The 17,824-nt window shown below is 47.0% G+C and overlaps 1 protein-coding gene across 2 annotated transcripts in view; it reads left to right on the forward strand.

Annotated features, from left to right (window-relative positions):
- MAP1A (microtubule associated protein 1A) overlaps positions 1–17,824 on the forward strand; it is a 754,346-nt gene that overhangs the window by 432,542 nt on the left and 303,980 nt on the right. Inside the window, exon 1 of one of the 2 annotated variants that reach the window (XM_085644325.1) lies at positions 4,363–4,539. The exons of the other annotated variant lie outside the window; for it this stretch is intronic. The gene's annotated coding sequence lies outside the window, so the exon portion shown is untranslated. Of the gene's footprint in view, positions 1–4,362; positions 4,540–17,824 lie in introns of those variants that run through there. 2 annotated transcript variants of the gene reach the window in all.

The raw sequence follows: 17,824 nt of genomic DNA on the forward strand, positions 1-17,824 counted from the left end.
ACTTCTTATTTTTATCAAGCTGAGTACCGGCACTTCTCCACTGCCATGGAGAGTACCGGTACTCAGGGTATCATTGATAAGGTCGGCACCGGTGGGTGCCGAGGGCCAGCTGTGTTCCTGTTTTTTTAGCAGCATGTTTGCAGTTTTGCCGTTTATCTGTAATTCAGCTGTGGCAAGCGGCACGATGGGGCCTGAACAGCCTGCTGCTGTGGCAAGTGGATCTCTGCTCCCTCTCCACCCAGATGAAAGCTCTCATCGTCCTCAACAGCCCCCTGCCGAGCCTCCTTGCTGGGACATCTTGTTAGATGCTGTATGGGACATTTTCTACCTTGGGCGCAGCACAGTGATGTGTGCAGACTAAATGAGTGGGGTAGAAGGGGGTGGGGGAGCGCCTGCTCAGGTGTGGTCACTTAAGAACCCAGGGCCATTTTCACCCCTTGGCCTCTCACTGGGGTCTGGCTGCCTTTCCCCTGACTCGCTAACCCCTGCAAATCAACCCCCACCCCACCCGCCTGCTGTGACTTTGAGTGCATAATGGGCGGGGATGAGGTGGTGGAGATTACGTAGGCGGACTCCCTCGTACCCAGGTGAGGTGAGAGGCGATCTACTGACCTTCCCATCAGAGGCCAGTATTGTTCTCCCCCTGACCTCTACTCTGCTGGACTCTGCACATGCTGACGACCCAGCAGTGCTCACTGTCTACCACTGAAAGCTGACCGTCCATGGTACCTTCTGCTGAGGGGAGAGGACGGATAATGGGGTGAGAGAAAGTGAATAGTGAAGGGGCAGAGATAAAAGAAGCAGACAAGCGTTTAACGGGGAAAAAGATAGATGGAAGGGGTAAGCACAGATGGAGATGGGGAGCAATTGAGACAGCTATGGAAATAGTAATAGAGGTGCAGAGAAACAGAAACAGAGAGAGTGATGGTAGAGAATGATAAGATACAATTGGGGTAAAGAGAGTGGGACGGAGTTGGATACAAATGGGAGAGAAGTGAGGGGGAGGGATCGAGAGGTTAGAGATGTGAAGACTAATAGAGAGTGTTTGTCTGCTTCTTTGTGTGTGAGAGAGAAATGAAATCAGAGCCGAAGAGAATCGGGACACTCAGGAGGTATTTAAAAAGAAATGTGTGGAATGCTTGTTTTGTGTGTGTTTGTGTGTGTGTGTGCACTCTTGAATATAAAAGGATTGCACCAAATACAAGTAAGTAGGAACAGTATGACATTAAGAAGCTGCATATATTACGAAACAAGGAAATATTAACATGTGGTGTTTGACATTCCTTTTGTGTAACGAGTTAGCACATTTTGTTTATATTGATACATTTCTCTCATGTTTTGGTATGTCCTGGTGTAAATGCCCTTCTCTGGACATATGAAAAGTTTGAAACAATTATCAAGGACAAAATGAATACTCAACAGAAGAGTTTTTGTACCATCATGTCTCACTCCGCCTCTAACCCCCTCTTCTTATTATTCCCTCTCTTTCTGTATTGCTCCTCACTTACTGAAAACCGTGACTTGAAGAAACAGTTCACAACCTCTTTCCTTCTTTCATTTAGTTGCTTCCCTGTGAAAAGGATCCAAAAAAGAAAAACACTCTTGTGGGAAATGCCCTTTTTCTGACATTTTTCTATTCCAAAGTGCAGCGGGATGGAGAGAAATAGAAGGTTTTAAATATGAAAAATAAATACATAACTAAATAAAGCAAGACAGAGTGGTTGCAAAGTGTCCAGATTGGTTTTATTCACATCCAAACACACCAGCCTCACTTTACAGACTTTGAGTGAAGCGCAACTTTTGTTTTCTCGTCTTTCTTTGAACAGCATTGTTGTCCCCAGGTGGGGAAGTGCACCATTCCTGGAGGTACTGCAATACCTGGTTGATGGACTGACTGGAAAACAAAATGTGTACCATGGCTCTGTGTTTATGGATGTGGTCTTTTTAAACCATACTGTTTACGTTTATTAAGGATATAAGCGATGGACATTGAAATGGTTCCCTTCAGGGCCCTGTAGTCATGTCCTTAACTTTTCAGGTAAAACCACTCGCTGATTTCTGAATAGTGAGTGAGAGATCGTTAAGGTAACCATGTTGTTTCTGCTTACATTTCACATGCTTTGCTTAATCTTGCAGTCCCTATGAGTGGTTGCTTTTACTGTTTGTTTTAGGCAGCATATTACTCTTATCAAGTGCATAATTTGAATTGAGCCACATCCAAGTGTTTATAGCGGGTACAATTAGGTTGTAGCTGAAGGCAGTGCGAGTTACTCTCAGTGGGGCAGTATGGTGTTCAGTGGGGGAGAGGATGTGGCACTATGGCCAGAGCTGTCGAATTTGGAACTGGGGAACTGGGTTCAGCCTTCATGACCAGTCCACCAGACCACTCTACTGAGGGAGCATATTCACATGCTAGACCTTACAAGGCCCCACTAGACCTTAGAAGGCTTGATGTCTTAGCATAAGCAGGTGTGCCCTAGTGGTGTCAATTGTGAGTTAACCTTGAAGGCCTGTCCACCACAATCCATACTGAAGTTCATCTCCAGTCTTGCGGGCAGGCCTACAAAGCAGCACACCCTAGAGCAACAGTGATCCAGTCGCTGTGACTGTCACTGAGGTCACATGAACCTTGAGCAGGTTAGGGCGGTGCAAACGGTGTGACCCCACTGGGTACCTATTTCGGGTGGGTGCGTAGTGTTTGCAAGTATATTATGGTCTTAAAAAAACTTTCTGCCACCTTCCTGGCCTCCAGCAATTTTTAGAAACAATAAAAATGTCATGATAACTCCGGTGATTAATGTTCTTCCTAAAGAGAGATCCGAGTATTGTCTAGTGGAAGGGTTGACTCCTGGAAAGGTAGCACAGAGGGTTAATATGCCTGCTGCAAAGAACATGTACCATGCAGATCACAAAGTGCACTGCTTTAATGGGGGGGACCATGATGAATGGTCATTTAATGTCAGCTGTAGATGATGGATCCCTGAACAGTGTCATGTATGTGCATGTTTGCATTGTGCTGAGGGGATAACCAGGTAATTGTTCACGCAGCTCTCTGATGGATGTCACATGCGGTTTTTCTGAGTCCCCAGATAGATTATGCAGTCTGTGTTCTCTTTTGTACTGCCAGTCACTGCCATTCACCGGTGTATTCAACTGTGTAGCCTTGGACCGTGTCATGTATGTGCATGTAACTTGCATGATCGAGGTAACTATTAGCGGCGATACTACGTGTCTCTCGGTCCTCTTTCAAGTGCTTGCGTCCTTTTTCCCCAGCAACCCAGCAACCCAGGGGTGGCAATCTGAGGGATAGCCCCGGGCGCCACAAGCTCTACCTACGCCTCTGTCTATTCAGAACCAGTAAGTAGCTCATTCCAAAGACATCACCAACGCCTGTGGTAGTGATCAGACAAAGCGGCCCAGGACCTATCACAGGTGTGTGCTTTCAGAGTTATGGGCCTTGCTGAGGGCACACAACTGTGAGAAGCGCTGTTGCTTTACGTGAGTAATATGCAACCTGTGTTCATGTTTGAGTGCACACAGATTTCTATTCGAGAAGAGACACCCAGTGCCATAGCAGTAGAGTAACGCGGCCACTGGGAGTCTAGCAGGGAGCGCGCTTCTATAACCAAGAGCCGCCTGGCTTTGAGGGCGGCTGGTGAACCAGGTGCATCAACGGCTGCGGGAGCCCAGGGGGCCTGAAAGCCATGCCATGCTGGAACCCGGACATTGTGTCAAGGCTGAAAACGGGGGCTTCAGGGCAGGTCTTCAGTAGGGGGGCCGCTGTCCCTGGGCAGGAGACAATGCGTGTATGAACCCCAAACAGGCCAGGAGGGATGGCCGACTGTGGCGACTCCATGCCAAGGGTGAAGTAACAGAAGGAACTTGACTAACTCCCCTCTAAGACCGCTGGGATACTCTGCCTTGTTCAGAGCATTACTTCCAAGGGGCTCAAGCCCAGTTTGTCATACACTGAAGAGCTGGAAAATAGAGTTACGGCTGAAATGTAAAATAACCAGAAGTTGGAATCAGAAGCAAGACGAAAGGCCATTCCATGGCACCTCAGTGTGAGGACGATCAAACAACAAGGCACTGCACACCCCTGCATTAAAAGTCTGTTTCCTACATGCAGTGGCTGGGGCTGGGCTGTGGCAGGGAGTGGGTTAATTCTGGGTGCTCGTGTCGCTCGCGAGGCGCTGTCAGTGCCCTCTGGGTGATGAAAGCTGAAGCAATGAGCAGTTAGCAGCTTCGGCCGAGCCGGGAGCGCTCTGGCAGCGAGGGGGTTAAGTCTGCCTGGTGCATTGTGGTGAGGGTGTGGGAGCGAGGGAGGCTGGACCGCTCCTCCCTGAAATGCATTCACTCTGCTCTCTGCAGCCCGTACTGTACGTGTGAGTGGCCGTCTCCTCCTGCCCCTCTCCTGCCCTCTCACCCTCCGCTCTCCCCGGCTCCTCTGCCTCCTCCCTCCTGCTCTCCCGGCTCCTTCGGCAGCGGCTGCTGCTTCCTCCTCTTCTTCCGTGGACTCTTCCATCCCGGGGCTCAAGGGTATGTCCACGCGCCTCATTCCGATAAGGCTATGGCAGGCTTGACTGAGGAGGGACGGGAAAGGGGGTTTGTGCCAGCAGCATTGGTGGTGGGTGGTTGACAGGTACCCGAACTGTAGCCAGGCTCCACGGGCACGCGGGGAATGATGGGTGTGGGGGACATAGGGCGTGTTCTCATTGGGGGACCGGCGCTTTAATTCGGGGTGGGTGCAGCAGTGAGGGGAGAGGGGCTGGGACTGGAAGCGATGGAGACTGAGTAGAAAATGTGAAATCTGCGCTGAGAATGCCAAGGAGACCCTGCTAAGATGGCAGGATGGGGGGGAAAGAGCCTTCTGTGCTGCTGTCGGATGTACCATGTTTTATGTTGCCGTGGAAATCCGGCTCGTGGCATCTGTCTTCGCTGGTCATTGCGTGATGAGGGCAAAACATCATAGGCGCGTCACCAGTGTAGGATGTATGTGCATTTTAGGAATCACAGCAAACAGGGAGCTATGGGGACGGAGAATGTGCCCCCGTTGCAGATTTGGAATGCCGGACGGATTTTCTTGTGGCAGGTGAAGTAGGAATGGGGGTTGTGCAGTAGGTGGTTTTCCTTTCTAGTCCCCCGACCTCTCCATCACCCCTCCCACCCCCTTTACATGCCACTCCTGTCAGAGGCAGACGGCATTAGGTACATGTGGGGGATTTCCAATAGACCAGTGGCCCGAAAGGCCGGCAGGGATGGGCTGTGTCCATCAACTTAGGTTGTTTCCACCTAGACCAGTCTGCCTATTAGCCATATTCCAGGTGGGCCAGACCAGCAGCCCACGTCATACAGGGAGGTTCAGCTGCTGCCCACGCCACCCACATCTGACACTGCAGGGAGGGGGCGTTCGGGCGGGTTCTGTGTCGCCCGGTTGGAATGTGCTGGGGCTTTGCCTGAGTAACCAGGAGAGCGGCCTTTGGGGGCCTGATGTCGCCTTCCCGCATTCATCATCTCTCGGGGGGGAGGGGGAGGGGCAGAGCCAGTGTTTTAGAAGCAGCCTTCATCTCCATAGCGACTCCTCTCTCTGGGCAGGTGATGTTGGCAGGGCGGTTCCACCTCTGGATGAGGCTGCCTGGTCTGAAAGGGAGGGGTGACCCTTGAGGTGACTATAGTTTGCATCATCCCATGGAATGTAGTATTGCGGCAGGTGCCAAACACATACACCGTGATAGGAAGATCGGAAACCCCCGTCAGAACGCTGGTTTGGGCGGCTTGGATATTCCCCTTTCACTCCTCTACACTATCCCTACACAATCCCTCCCCCACCCGTCCGATCATCAAGTGACAGAGCACGGTCATCTCCCACACGGGCTGTTTCACCACCAGTCACCAGCAGGGGTCCTACTTCTGATCACCTTGGTTATTAATCACATAACATGAAGTTCCTTTTTTCCCTTTTCGGTGCTGCTCTCATTTCTTAAACACCACGTCATGAGCGGAAGGCTTAGCTATTGGATCGTCTTCGACTGAAGCCGCTTGCGCAGCTATAGCCCCCAACAGAATCCTTCGAAGAATTCACAAGAGGCGGGCCACCTGGTGTGGATCGGGGTGGGCCGGGCTGCCAGGGCTGCGCTGTTTCTTGGCAATACATGCCCTTCGATGATGCCCAGATGGACCCAGCCACTGTGACGCAGTCCGCTCAGCCCCCGCGCGCCTGACGTCATTCATCCCTGAATCATATTTATTGATGGTGGGCTTGACCAACCACTGGAACTGATTCTACTGGCGCTCGGAGCCGTTTCTCAACTCTATCTTCCCTGAGATGTCTCAGTGAGGCTGGTACGGGGTTCAAATTGATAGAATCAGCCGGTTCCTTCTTAACACTCATTTCTGATTTGCATTTGTAAAATTCAGAGTACAACCGTACAAGTTGACATGATAGACTATATCTGTGTGGCATTAAGATGCTGATAGCATAGCCTGCCAACCAATGGTCTTTCGGAAAGCACACACACGGCTGATCCTAATTTAGTGTACAAAACCCCTGTCTTTTCAGTTAGTTCTCACAGCTTTACTATTGCGTGTCTAATCTTCCTATTTCAAAGGGCCCTAGTAAATAAGCAATGATGGTGTATTTACAGTATCCATATTTGAACCTCGGATTTGCATCAACTTTCAAAATGTGTTCATCGGTCACGAGGGACCTCTGCACTAGGATGCCCGATACGCAAACCTACTATTCGCGATAGGCACAAAACGGCTCGAGCGGCCTCCTTCAGTTTCCCTACTTTTCTTCCCTACCACAAGGGGCGCTAGAGCACATTAACTAGCGATATAAGATAAAAAGAAAAAAAAAAACACAAAGTGGTCAAAGCCCCTTGGTGCCCCTGTCCACTGATCTCAATCACTAAACGTTAATTATCCACATGGCCAGATAGAGCACTTTACTTAATTGGTTGCTGCAAAGATCTTGGTAAAAACTTCAAGCACAACTTTGAACTGTGGCAGTCTGTCTGTCATAGTCTGTGGCCAATGTGACGCATGTCATTGAGATGGACTAATTCTTGGTTCTGTAATTTATAGTGCTTTATTGTAAATATTCAAGTTTTAATCTTTATTCTCGGTCATTTAGACCATCAAAGATAAAAATACATAACATTGTTTGAGATTTAAAATTTACAATATTATTAAGAAAAAGTTTTTAAATTGCACACAAGCTCAAAATTGCATATTACAGGCATTATAATCCATACTAAAAATCAACCAATAACTTGAGACTTTATACAGTATCCCCCTCTTTTAGAACCCGCGATCGTATATGCCACATAGCCATTAAATACTTTGCTACAGCAAAAACGATCGGAGGTGACATGTCAGTTTTAAGAATTCTAAACGCGGGGAGATATTTCCTAAAGCCCATATTTTTAAGGATAGGCAGGAGCCAATACCTCCTTGCACGTTGGTAAGCTTTACAAAAGAAGAGTACATGTAAGTCACTCTCAGAGGGATAGGTGCATGCTGGGCACTGCTCTACTGCTGGTGGGTTGGACCAAGAGCTAGTGAAGGCCCTCAATGGCAAGGAGCCATATCTCCAGTGGAGATATAGTTTTCTTGCCAGCGCAGGACTCATACCATCTAATACACTTTCCATTTGGTAGGAATCTTTGAATTGTAAGAATGTATGGGTCAATGATCCCACCCGTGTATTACCTATGTCAATGGTCAACTTCTGCTGGTAATAAAGTTGTGAGAGTGCCTTCCTGGAGATCCTCCTACTTGCGGTCGCAGGGTCAGTCCATAATTCCGGAAGACCCAAACTTTCGCATGTGCTCCTTATGTATTTTAACCAAGGGATGTTACTGGTATTTGGTAGGGCCAGGAACTCTCGAAGCTCATTTCTGTAATCAACAAGGTCCTGGCTGCTCCATATTCGTCGCCAAAAAGCTAAAGGCTTCAAACCTAGCTCCTCAGCAATTGGCCTCAAACCTAGATCCAATCTGAGTGGAAGCAATGGTGTGCTCGAGGGAAGGGCCACTAGCTGTTTAAGAAATTTGTTTTCTGTGATTGATAGGTTTTTTACAGAAACATGGCCCCAAAGTTCCGCCCCATATACAACTGAGCCCCGTGCTTGGGATTTATAAATCTGTATCATAGGGCCCAGTGGGCGGTAAATGGATTTACCCACCATTCTCAGGATGCCCCCCGTCTTCTGGGATAACTTCAAATTTGCCCTAGTCGTATGAGTTCCCCATGTCATTTTCTCATTCAGGGTTACCTCCAGATATTCAAATGTGGTAACCCTCTCCAGACGTGCCATGCCTAACAAGGGATTGGGGCGTGTGGAGGGAATAGGGTTCAAGATCATAAATTTTGTCTTTGAGGCGTTTATTTCAAGACCCCTCTCAGTACAAAACTCTAGGAACCCGTCGAGTATCCGCTGAATTCCCATGGGTGATTTAGAAAGCAGCAGGGTGTCATCCGCAAACATTATGGCGGGCACCCTGCTGCCATTTAATTTGGGGGCATCGATATCATCTAACCTGGACAAATGGTCAATAACCCCGTTGACAAAGAGGCAAAACAGGGTGGGTGCAAGCACACAACCCTGCCTCACACCCCTGTCAACGGGGAATTTTTCCGTTAGGCCTCCCAACCTCCCGTACCTGACCTGGGCAAAATTATCCTGATGTAGTTTGATCAGAATGGCCAGTATGTCTGGCGGGACTCCCATATCTCCCAGAACGCTCCAGAGTTTGGATCTAGGCACCAGGTCAAAGGCAGCCCGTAAATCCACAAATATCGTGTACAGGCATCCCCCCTCGACAAGTGCCGTCCTCCAGTAAATAAGACTTAGCCGAAAAATTTGGTCCGTGGTGGATACCCCCTTTCTGAAACCAGCCTGAAACGGACTCATAGTGGCAGTTTCCTCTATCCAATTTTCCAATCGATCTAGGATAAGCCTTCCAAAGAGTTTCTGCGAAACATCTATCAAGCTGATGGGCCTGTAGTTGGATGGGAGCAGAGGCGAACCCTTCTTAAAGATCGGGACCACCTCTGCGCCCAGCCAAGTACGGGGTACCTGCATGCCCTTTAAAATCGCATTGAATAGGACCAGAAAGTAAGGGGCCCATATATCTGGCTCCTGTTTAAAAAGATCGCCAGGGAGACCATCCAGTCCGGGTGCCTTTCCGGTTGACAAGCCTGTTATGGCAAGCCGAACTTCCTTTATTGTGAATGGATCCCCTGTCATGCAATTATCAGCTAACAGAATGGGGCTGCTGCCCCCACATCCTGGGGCCTCTGTATACAGGGATTGAAAATGCTCCTGCCAGGACTTTGATGATATATTTGGCTCTATTGCCGTAGCTAATTCTCCAGAACCTGAACTAACAGTTCGCCAGAACTTCCTTGAATCCATAGAGGCCAAGGATCTTGCAAGTTCTTCCCACTTATTCTGGTCCCATTCCATTTTGCCATTGGCAATGAGCCTCTTGTAGTCGCGTCTCCTGGTTTGAATCTCCAACCTATCTTTACGATTCTTGATACTCAGCAGGAGATCCCTCCTTGCACTACGGCACGCCGCATTATACCAAGTGCACTGGCTCCTTCCACCCCCCCTCCTCGGACCATTATTAAATAAATCTGCGGATAAAAACGTTACAAGTTCTTCATGGTGCAGCCATATCTGTTCATTATTGGCCACAGAACTTGGTTTTTCGCTTAAAAACGCCATCTTTTCCAAAGTAGGGATAAAATTACTATAAAACCGGGGAAGCTTATCTATACTGGCTGCTAATTTTTCCCACTTAATTCTTTGTCTGTTACTCTCAAGAACTAGGTCAGAATTTGGCTTGGGAAGTTCTCCTTTCCCGCCGTGTCGGGTAGGAAGGAGAAAGTCCAATTCCAAAGCATTATGGTCGCTGTCTTGTCTATCCATGACCCTAAAATCTGCGACGTATGACCAAGAGGAAAGCTGTACTAAAATATAATCTAGTCTTGATTCCCTGCCTTTTCGGTTGAATGTGGGTTTGCTCGGGATGTCGAATTTAGCTCGCCCATTACAGGCCCTAAGCCCATGTCTCATTGTTAAGGCAGTGATCTGTACTGCCAATGGGCTCCAAGCCTTTGGTGGGATAGATACTATTGATGGTACTCGCCATCTTACCTCTTCCTCTAAACAGGCCCCATCTAAAAGACCTGGTAAAGGTTCATAATGGGAGTTCAGGTCCCCACCTACTATAAAAGGAAATCCCTGGGGGAGCTCCGCCAAGAGGTCCGCTAGTTTGTCGATGGTAGGAGACTCCTTTGAAATAATAACCGGCCTCGAATAGACATTTACCACCGCCAGTCTGCAAGAATGATGCCATTCCAATAGTACCACAAGTATATCTTCGGATTCCACTGGGAAACGCGTAGCCTTGCATCCCAAGTGGATACCGACCCAAGTTTCAAGTCCGCCAGATGGGCGCCCCCTTCCCCCCCATTTCGCAGGAATGGAGAATACTGCGAAGCCCCGCCTCTCATGTTCCTCTCTTTCCCATGTTTCCTGAAACATACATAGATCCTTGGAATCAGTATATTCAGTCCAATCCTGGGAATCAAACTTGTTTCCCAGGCCCGCCACGTTCCAAGATAGTATTTTTAATGAATGGGACCCGGTACTACAAATGGTAGTGTGAGTACAAGCGTCCTCTTTATCTCTGGGCGTTACCTCTATGTTTGCTAATGGGGTGTTCATATCTCCCTCCACGACATGGCGTGCCGCGGCAGCCAGGTTGTTCAGAGCCACATGGTGTTCGGGGGGATTAAGCAGCTTTGTTCCTAGGTTAGCTTCCTCCACAATCTCCCCTGCTGCAGAATTAGATTTCCCACTTGCGTGTATGGGCAGTCAGTCCACCATATCTAAATGGCTATATCTATTCTGGAGTGGGAGATGAAAGTATTGGGGGGGTCTCCGGGAGTATTGATTTTGCATTTCTGCGCCACGGTTACTACCTCTACTGTGGCAGGTTTCCCATCCCTCGTCTATCATGCTGGGTGTGTGGTGGACAAGTTCCTGCCTGCGAGGGTCGGGTGGTGCTCTCCATCCTCTTGGCAACTCCTCACCCAATCTCTCTTGGTGTAAATGGTATGTATTAATATCGGGGTTCCCTAGATATTGTCTTCTGGGATAATAGGTGGCTCCCCTTTTCTTGTGATCTCCCCACCTGATCGATCTTTGTATCTGTGCCCCCCATATTTCATCCTCTCTATCATATGCCAGGGGAGGATAGAAGAAGGAGAGGGGTAGAGATTGAATGGCGGTCCCCTCTGCGTCATTGGGCCACCCACATATATGCAGGACGGCCCTTTGGTCTTTGAAATTAACTATGACGCAGTCGCCCTTTATGGATTTAGTAGAGTTACCCACCCACGGGACCCTTCTTACCATAAGAACGGGGCTCACTATACCTTCCGGGAGCGGCCTATACGTACATAGCCAATTTATCACCTTGTTCTTAAGAGAGATAGTGGATTCTTTAAAGGTGGAGTTCAATTCTGGAACCCCCACCAACACAACAGTGTATGGTACTGCCTCTGGGGGGAGATGTATTGGTCCAGGGTTTGTTCTCTCATTGGTACCCTTCGTCGTTAATTTCGCATCATTAGTTGGATTGGTAGAAGCAGATTTGCTCTCCCCAGTTTGAACTACCCTCATAGGGGGGGGAGATGTGTGATTAAGCTGATTAACATGTTTATTTGCAACATCTGCCATCAGGTCAGTAGTAATACAGATAGGCGAGCTAGATACTGCCTGTTGGACTATGTGTGAGGCACTTTTGGCTTGGTGTGTGATTTGGGGGGAGTCCCTTTGAGCAACCCTATCGGAAGCCTTTACTCTACCTTTATTGGCTATTTTCAGGCTGTCGGCTAGTTGGACTGTTGATTTTTCTATAACCACTAGCCTGGCCTCCATCTTTATTAGTCTTTCTTCCAACGGGCTTAAGAGATTTTTTAAGAGGGCACCTATGTCCGCAAGGGTGACATCCTCCTCGATATATTCAGGTAGGGTTAAATTGGATTGGTTACTCGTCTTCTTTGCTGAGATCAAAGGCATGAGCTCAGCTCTGCCTGATTGCGGTTTTTCCCTAGTGGTTGAGCGGGAACTTTTTGGTGGCATGTTTGTGGGTGGAACTATGGTGTTTTGCTTTCTTTTGCCCTTGAGCCCTCCACGTTTTTTTGGAATCGCTCCCTCACTAATTCCACTTCGGTTATTTGGTTTAGAGCCTGAGGGATTAGTAATGTCAGGATCTAATGTAGGATTTATAGTGGTTGTAGGATGGGGTTGGGCTCCGGGAAGAGTTAGCATACTGAGATCTACAGAATCACTAGGGTCCTTACTACTTGCCTGGGAAGTACAATTCAATATATTCAGTGACTCAGAAAAATCATTAATGTCATCCACCAATATGTCCGGCGTGGTGAATTCTGAGCTTACCACAGGCGACTTGGCCTGGGCCAAAGGGCCCATAGACGATCTCCGCACCCAATCCAGCTCTTGGGATATTCGCCTTTCAAGGAGCGTGATGTCCTCAATTAACATTGACCCTGCTTTCACGAAATAATTATCCAATGTTCCCTTTAATAAGGTCGTGGAAGCCATGGCACTTTTGCTCCTTGTCTCTCTTGTCGACATCTCTTCGTAAAGGGTCCTTTAATTGTCCCTCTTGTTCCGAAAAAGGTCTGAAAGATATGGCCCTGGCCCGGCCTCTTCCGTCCTCTAACGGCCTCAAACGGCCCGCTCTTTGCCCGTTCTTCGCTCCGGGCGCGTTCCGCTGGCGCGTAGGGGCGGGGCTCATAAACTGGTCGGGCGTAAAGAAAGGGGGAGGGGCCGGGAAGAGGACACAGGTGTGCTGGGTCAGCGCAACAGCGAGCACCCTGGTCCTCGCAGTCCCGGGATGGTAGAGAACAGCCTCCCCAGATGCAGCGTCCTTTTAAAATCAGCGGTCCTAGGCAGGGAGAATGACCAGCTTCCAAGTGTCCTGCGTCCAAATGCGGCGAGTGGCCAATGTGACGCATGTCATTGAGATGGACTAATTCTTGGTTCTGTAATTTATAGTGCTTTATTGTAAATATTATAATTAGAGAAAACTCGTTTACCTCAAAATAATGGCTGCTCGACACTATTTTACAGCCAATGGAAACAAAACAAGCTGAAACAGTGTGGTACCATTCCAAGATAACCCACGTAGATGACGCTAGTCCTACATTGGGCATGGAAACATAGGATGCTTGTTGTGGTGTGGGCCGCACGAGGAGGCAAATCCTGAAAGGTCATGGCTACCTCAAGATGGATGGAAGATTCTGGGGTCACACGGTGGGACAATCCTAGTCGTTCTAGAAAGGGTGTGCCAGCACAGTGAACATTGGCAGGTGCCAAAGCATGGGAGACCTATTACCGTTCGGACTTTTGAGTTACAAACTCTGTGTTGTGCTGAATCTATTACTTCAGAGGTAAGACATGCACATCGGGTATCGTGGACTTGGCTTGCTTATGACAGGCAACCTCTGCCTTTGAGCCTTTCATCAACATGGCAAGTGTAAGCTCCGTTCAGACTGAATGGGCGTAGTCAGCAAAGACATAGATACATCACTCTATATCAGATGATAACAGAAGAGGTGGCGCTCCCTGGGTGGTTATTGCAGGGAGTGGCACACATGACAGAAAGCATTATCTGTGTTTGGGTGTTGAAGCCCCTTAGTCAGTTGATCCCTGAATTATTTTTAGGGATCGTGGACTTGTCCATTCACTGCCACAGATTCTGCCGGCTTTCCGCGCCATTTCGCACCACCTTAGATCTCTCTAAGGTGTCTCACTGAGACCCAGGTTGAACATAGGCCTTTCCTTTCACGCCCATCTACAAATTCCATTTCAAAAAGACAACAATGACATCTTTAATATGTCATGTGTGATATCTGCTTATCATTTGAATGCTGATAACAGTGCCCCCCATCTTCCAAGCTTACATATTTGTTGAACGGAATTAGATGTCAAAATGGATCTTGAAAATCCCTGCTTCAGATAGCAAGAGTGATGCGGGAAGCAACAAACACCTGCTCGGTCCAAGGGGCACTTCAGGCCCTGCAGCAGGATTCCATGTCAAACAAATCACAGGCACCTAAAATCACCAACAGTGCATAAACCACACTCCAGGTGATTGCAGGTGCCTGTGATTGTTTGACTTGTAGTTCATACACTTTAAGTGATTTTAGGTGCCTATGGTTTGTCGGACTTGTAGTTCATACACTGTGAGTGATTTTAGGTGCCTCTGATTTGTTGGGCTTGTAGTTCATACACTGTGAGCGATTTTAGGTGCCTAGGATTTGTTTACACTGTGGCTGATTCTAGGTGACTTGAGAACTGTTCTAGACCCTGAGGTGCCCATGGGTGCCAGCAGGTGTTCCTTGTTTACTCAGTTAGTCCATGACCAGTTGGAAACCCTGGTTTCATAATTGTGAAAGAAATTGGTAAATAATGCATTGATGTTGGCAACCATTTCCTAAACTTTCCCAAAAAATAAGAAGACGAGAGATCAGTTTAGATTTTTATTATTATTAAATATTATGATCAACATACAACCTTGATTCCTACAGCAGTTGCATTAAATGCCCCCTTGTCAAAAACACTGGAACACTGACATCTACAGACCTGGGGGCAGATTTACAATCCCCTTGCGTCTCATTTGCACCGCCGCTGCGTCACTTCTGTGACGCAGCGGCGGCGTAAACCTTGCTCCACGTTGCGCCCAATTTACAACGTGACGCATCTAGGGAGATGCGTCACGTTGTAAAGCCCTGCGCCACATGAAACCTGCGTCAGGTCTCATGTGGGCATTACGGCGCAGGGTGGGCGTTCCCTCTACAAGATTTCACTGAGTCACTTTAACAGCCATGCTGCGTCAAAACCCTGTGCCTGCTTGAAGCAGGCACAAGGATTGACGCAGCATGTTAGGCATAGGGTGCCCCCGAGCCTTGCTGGAGTTGCGTCGCAAGCACTGGAGCCGCGTCGCGCTTGCGACGCGACTCCAGCAATGCGCCGCCTTTACGATGGGGGATGCGACATGCGTCTGCCCATCCGTGCGCCACGGCGTGCCGCATTGTAAATGCAGCGCATCAGTGGTGGTGCACGGGTGGTTTTGCCTGTCGCAAGTGTTCTGGCGCATCCCTGCTGATTTGCAGAGATGCTCCAGACCTTGTAAATATGCCCCTTATGTTCACAGTTCCGCAAATGTATAAGATTCACTAAGACATCAAAGATGGAATAAAGACTACAGAATGATAACAGTGTGCATTGCTGCAGAGAACCCCGAGAATCACAGGGTGTGCCTTTTCAAACCCCTTAGGGCTTGTTTTGCAAATACTTTTGCTAAACCAGGCAGAAATTCTAAGCCAGAAGGTTTATCTCAAATGGGATCTGGCGTTTCAGAGGGAGCACTCATAAAGAGAGTATATATTATGAGCAAAAATGATAAGGTAGAGTCTAGCATATTGGATTGTCTATTAGAAATAAAACCTAATTTTGAAAAGCTCCTCATTCTCATTAAAATTTCAATTTTTGTATATCTTTTGTTTGTGAATTAAATACACTATCACATAATTTGTTTGCGTTGTCCTTGTGTTAGTATTTTTCTGATTGTTTTGAGGTTCAGGCTGTAGAAATTGGTGAGGTCGGGTTCTCTTGCTTCCAGTATTGATTACGTTAGAGCCAGAGAAGTCGAAAGGCTAAGAAACGCTTTCTAGATACACCCCACTGAATTATTCTCAACTGTTCAGTGTAGGTAGATACACTCGAGGTATCCAATTGTCTTGACCTCATTTCCATTCTCTTTTCCTTCTTCCAAGCTACACAAAGTTCAGTGCCCTGCACCTTTGCTCATAAGCTTCATTGTGTATGGCTTTAACAGTGTTCCTCTGCCTTCTTTATTTTATGGCCTAGCAAACTGGTTAACATATCTTGCTTGAGGCTTCACCAATAATTTAAACAATGGTAACACAACTTCCTTATTTTAGTTGTTGATACAGCTCCATGTGGCAGTCAATATTCAATCAACTTTTTACATTTTAGTGACCCATTGTGTCGGTTAGAAGCATTATGGCTGTTAAAATGCCCTTATTTTGGTTGGTGATACAGCTCCTTGTGTCAATCAATAGTTACATAATCTTTTACATTTTCATGGCACACTGTTTTGGTTGGAAGCATTACGGCTACTAAAACAATAACCATCAAAATCCTCCTCCTGTAAGCTGACATATAACACACTTTCTCACGGCTTGTACTCCATACCAGGCTATCCATGCCATAAATGTATAAGTCTTCTCTTCGCTACACTTTTCCTAGTTTTCTCCTCTGTGAGCATTGCTCTACTTTCAGTAAGCATTGGAGGGACTAGGGTAGTATGAAAAGAGAGAATATCTACTAATAATTGGGAGGGCTCTAGAGAGGGATTGGGGGGATTAGGGAGGGGAAAGGAAGAGTTTATTGGGGGGCATGCTCATACAAACACCCATCTACAAAAGAGTAAGTCAAATGATATTCACAAAATACACTTTTAAAGTTACTACTGCCCTAAAGGTGACAAAACAGTAGTAAATGTACCCCAGCCCAGCTTTAGTGTTGGTCTAGTACCACACAAGGCCAGTCACAATTACTGCTATAGACTCCTATAGAAAAATTGAGGCAGCGACTTAATATAACATCCCACAGGATATAATACCAAAATAGGAAATAATGCCCCACAGGAAATAATGGTAAAATAATTGAATGTTTTAAGTGTGTATAAATATAAAAGAAAACAAACGGTTGTTGGGTCTCCTTGGGTCATAGAAGTTATTTGTCATTTGAATTTTCTCTTCTAAAGTTTCATCCCAAAATGTAGTTGTGTCTAAATTAGAGTCTTACATATTCACCATGTATATTCACAAGGTAATACATATGATCTTTAATTGTTAATATATATATATTACACAGGGGCTGCCATCACTGTGTAGTTATAGTTAGGTCAGGCTTTTTGGGGGGAAGAATGTTTTTTTGCTAATTACTTTGGCAACATTTGATAAATCTTCACAAAACTTTAAAAAACAAAATCATACACTATTGCTCCTTCCTGGAAAGTTTTGGGGTACTTTGTCAAGTAAGGGCCAAGAAAAAAGGGGGTCCCAAAACTCAAATTGCTATGCAATTTCCATGAAGAAAATTAGAAATGATACAGAAAAAACACAGCTGAACAAAATTCCACCACATTTGGCAAAAAGTTAGATCCTTACCCAGAAAGCATGTGTGTTTCATTTGGTGTAAATCTGTTCAGTATTTTTGGTGAAATTAGGGTTAAAATAGTAGAGATATATTGACATTTGGTCACTCAGAAGTCCCACAGGAGTTTAAAAAATAAAGTGCTGTGGTTGGTTGAACAGGCTTTTTCTCCTGTTGGTCATTTTGCTCCTGTGGGACTGAGATCACAGAAACAAGCTGTCTGTTTGATTGCCCGCAACAGCTGAAGAACTGTTGTGGCAGCCATTGAAGGATATGGGGACTTGGTCCCAGTGTCCTTGAAACTTTAAAATTACCATATAAGGGGGTAGGGCAGAGGTACCCTGACCCCTTGTTTGGAGGTGGGGTCCAAAATAAAAAAAGGGGCGGGTGCGAACCCTTGAGACTTCTGCAAGACTTCCTACAGAGTCCTGAGGGGAAAAAATGAGGGGTGAGTGTTGGTGGGGTTTGCAGACGAATTAATATTTAAAAGGAAAGCTCTAACCTGTCAAAAAGGGATATTTTTACAGGTTT

The sequence above is a fragment of the Triturus cristatus genome, chromosome 3_1 (genome assembly GCF_964204655.1).
Source record: "Triturus cristatus chromosome 3_1, aTriCri1.1, whole genome shotgun sequence".
Taxonomy (NCBI): Eukaryota; Metazoa; Chordata; class Amphibia; order Caudata; family Salamandridae; genus Triturus; species Triturus cristatus.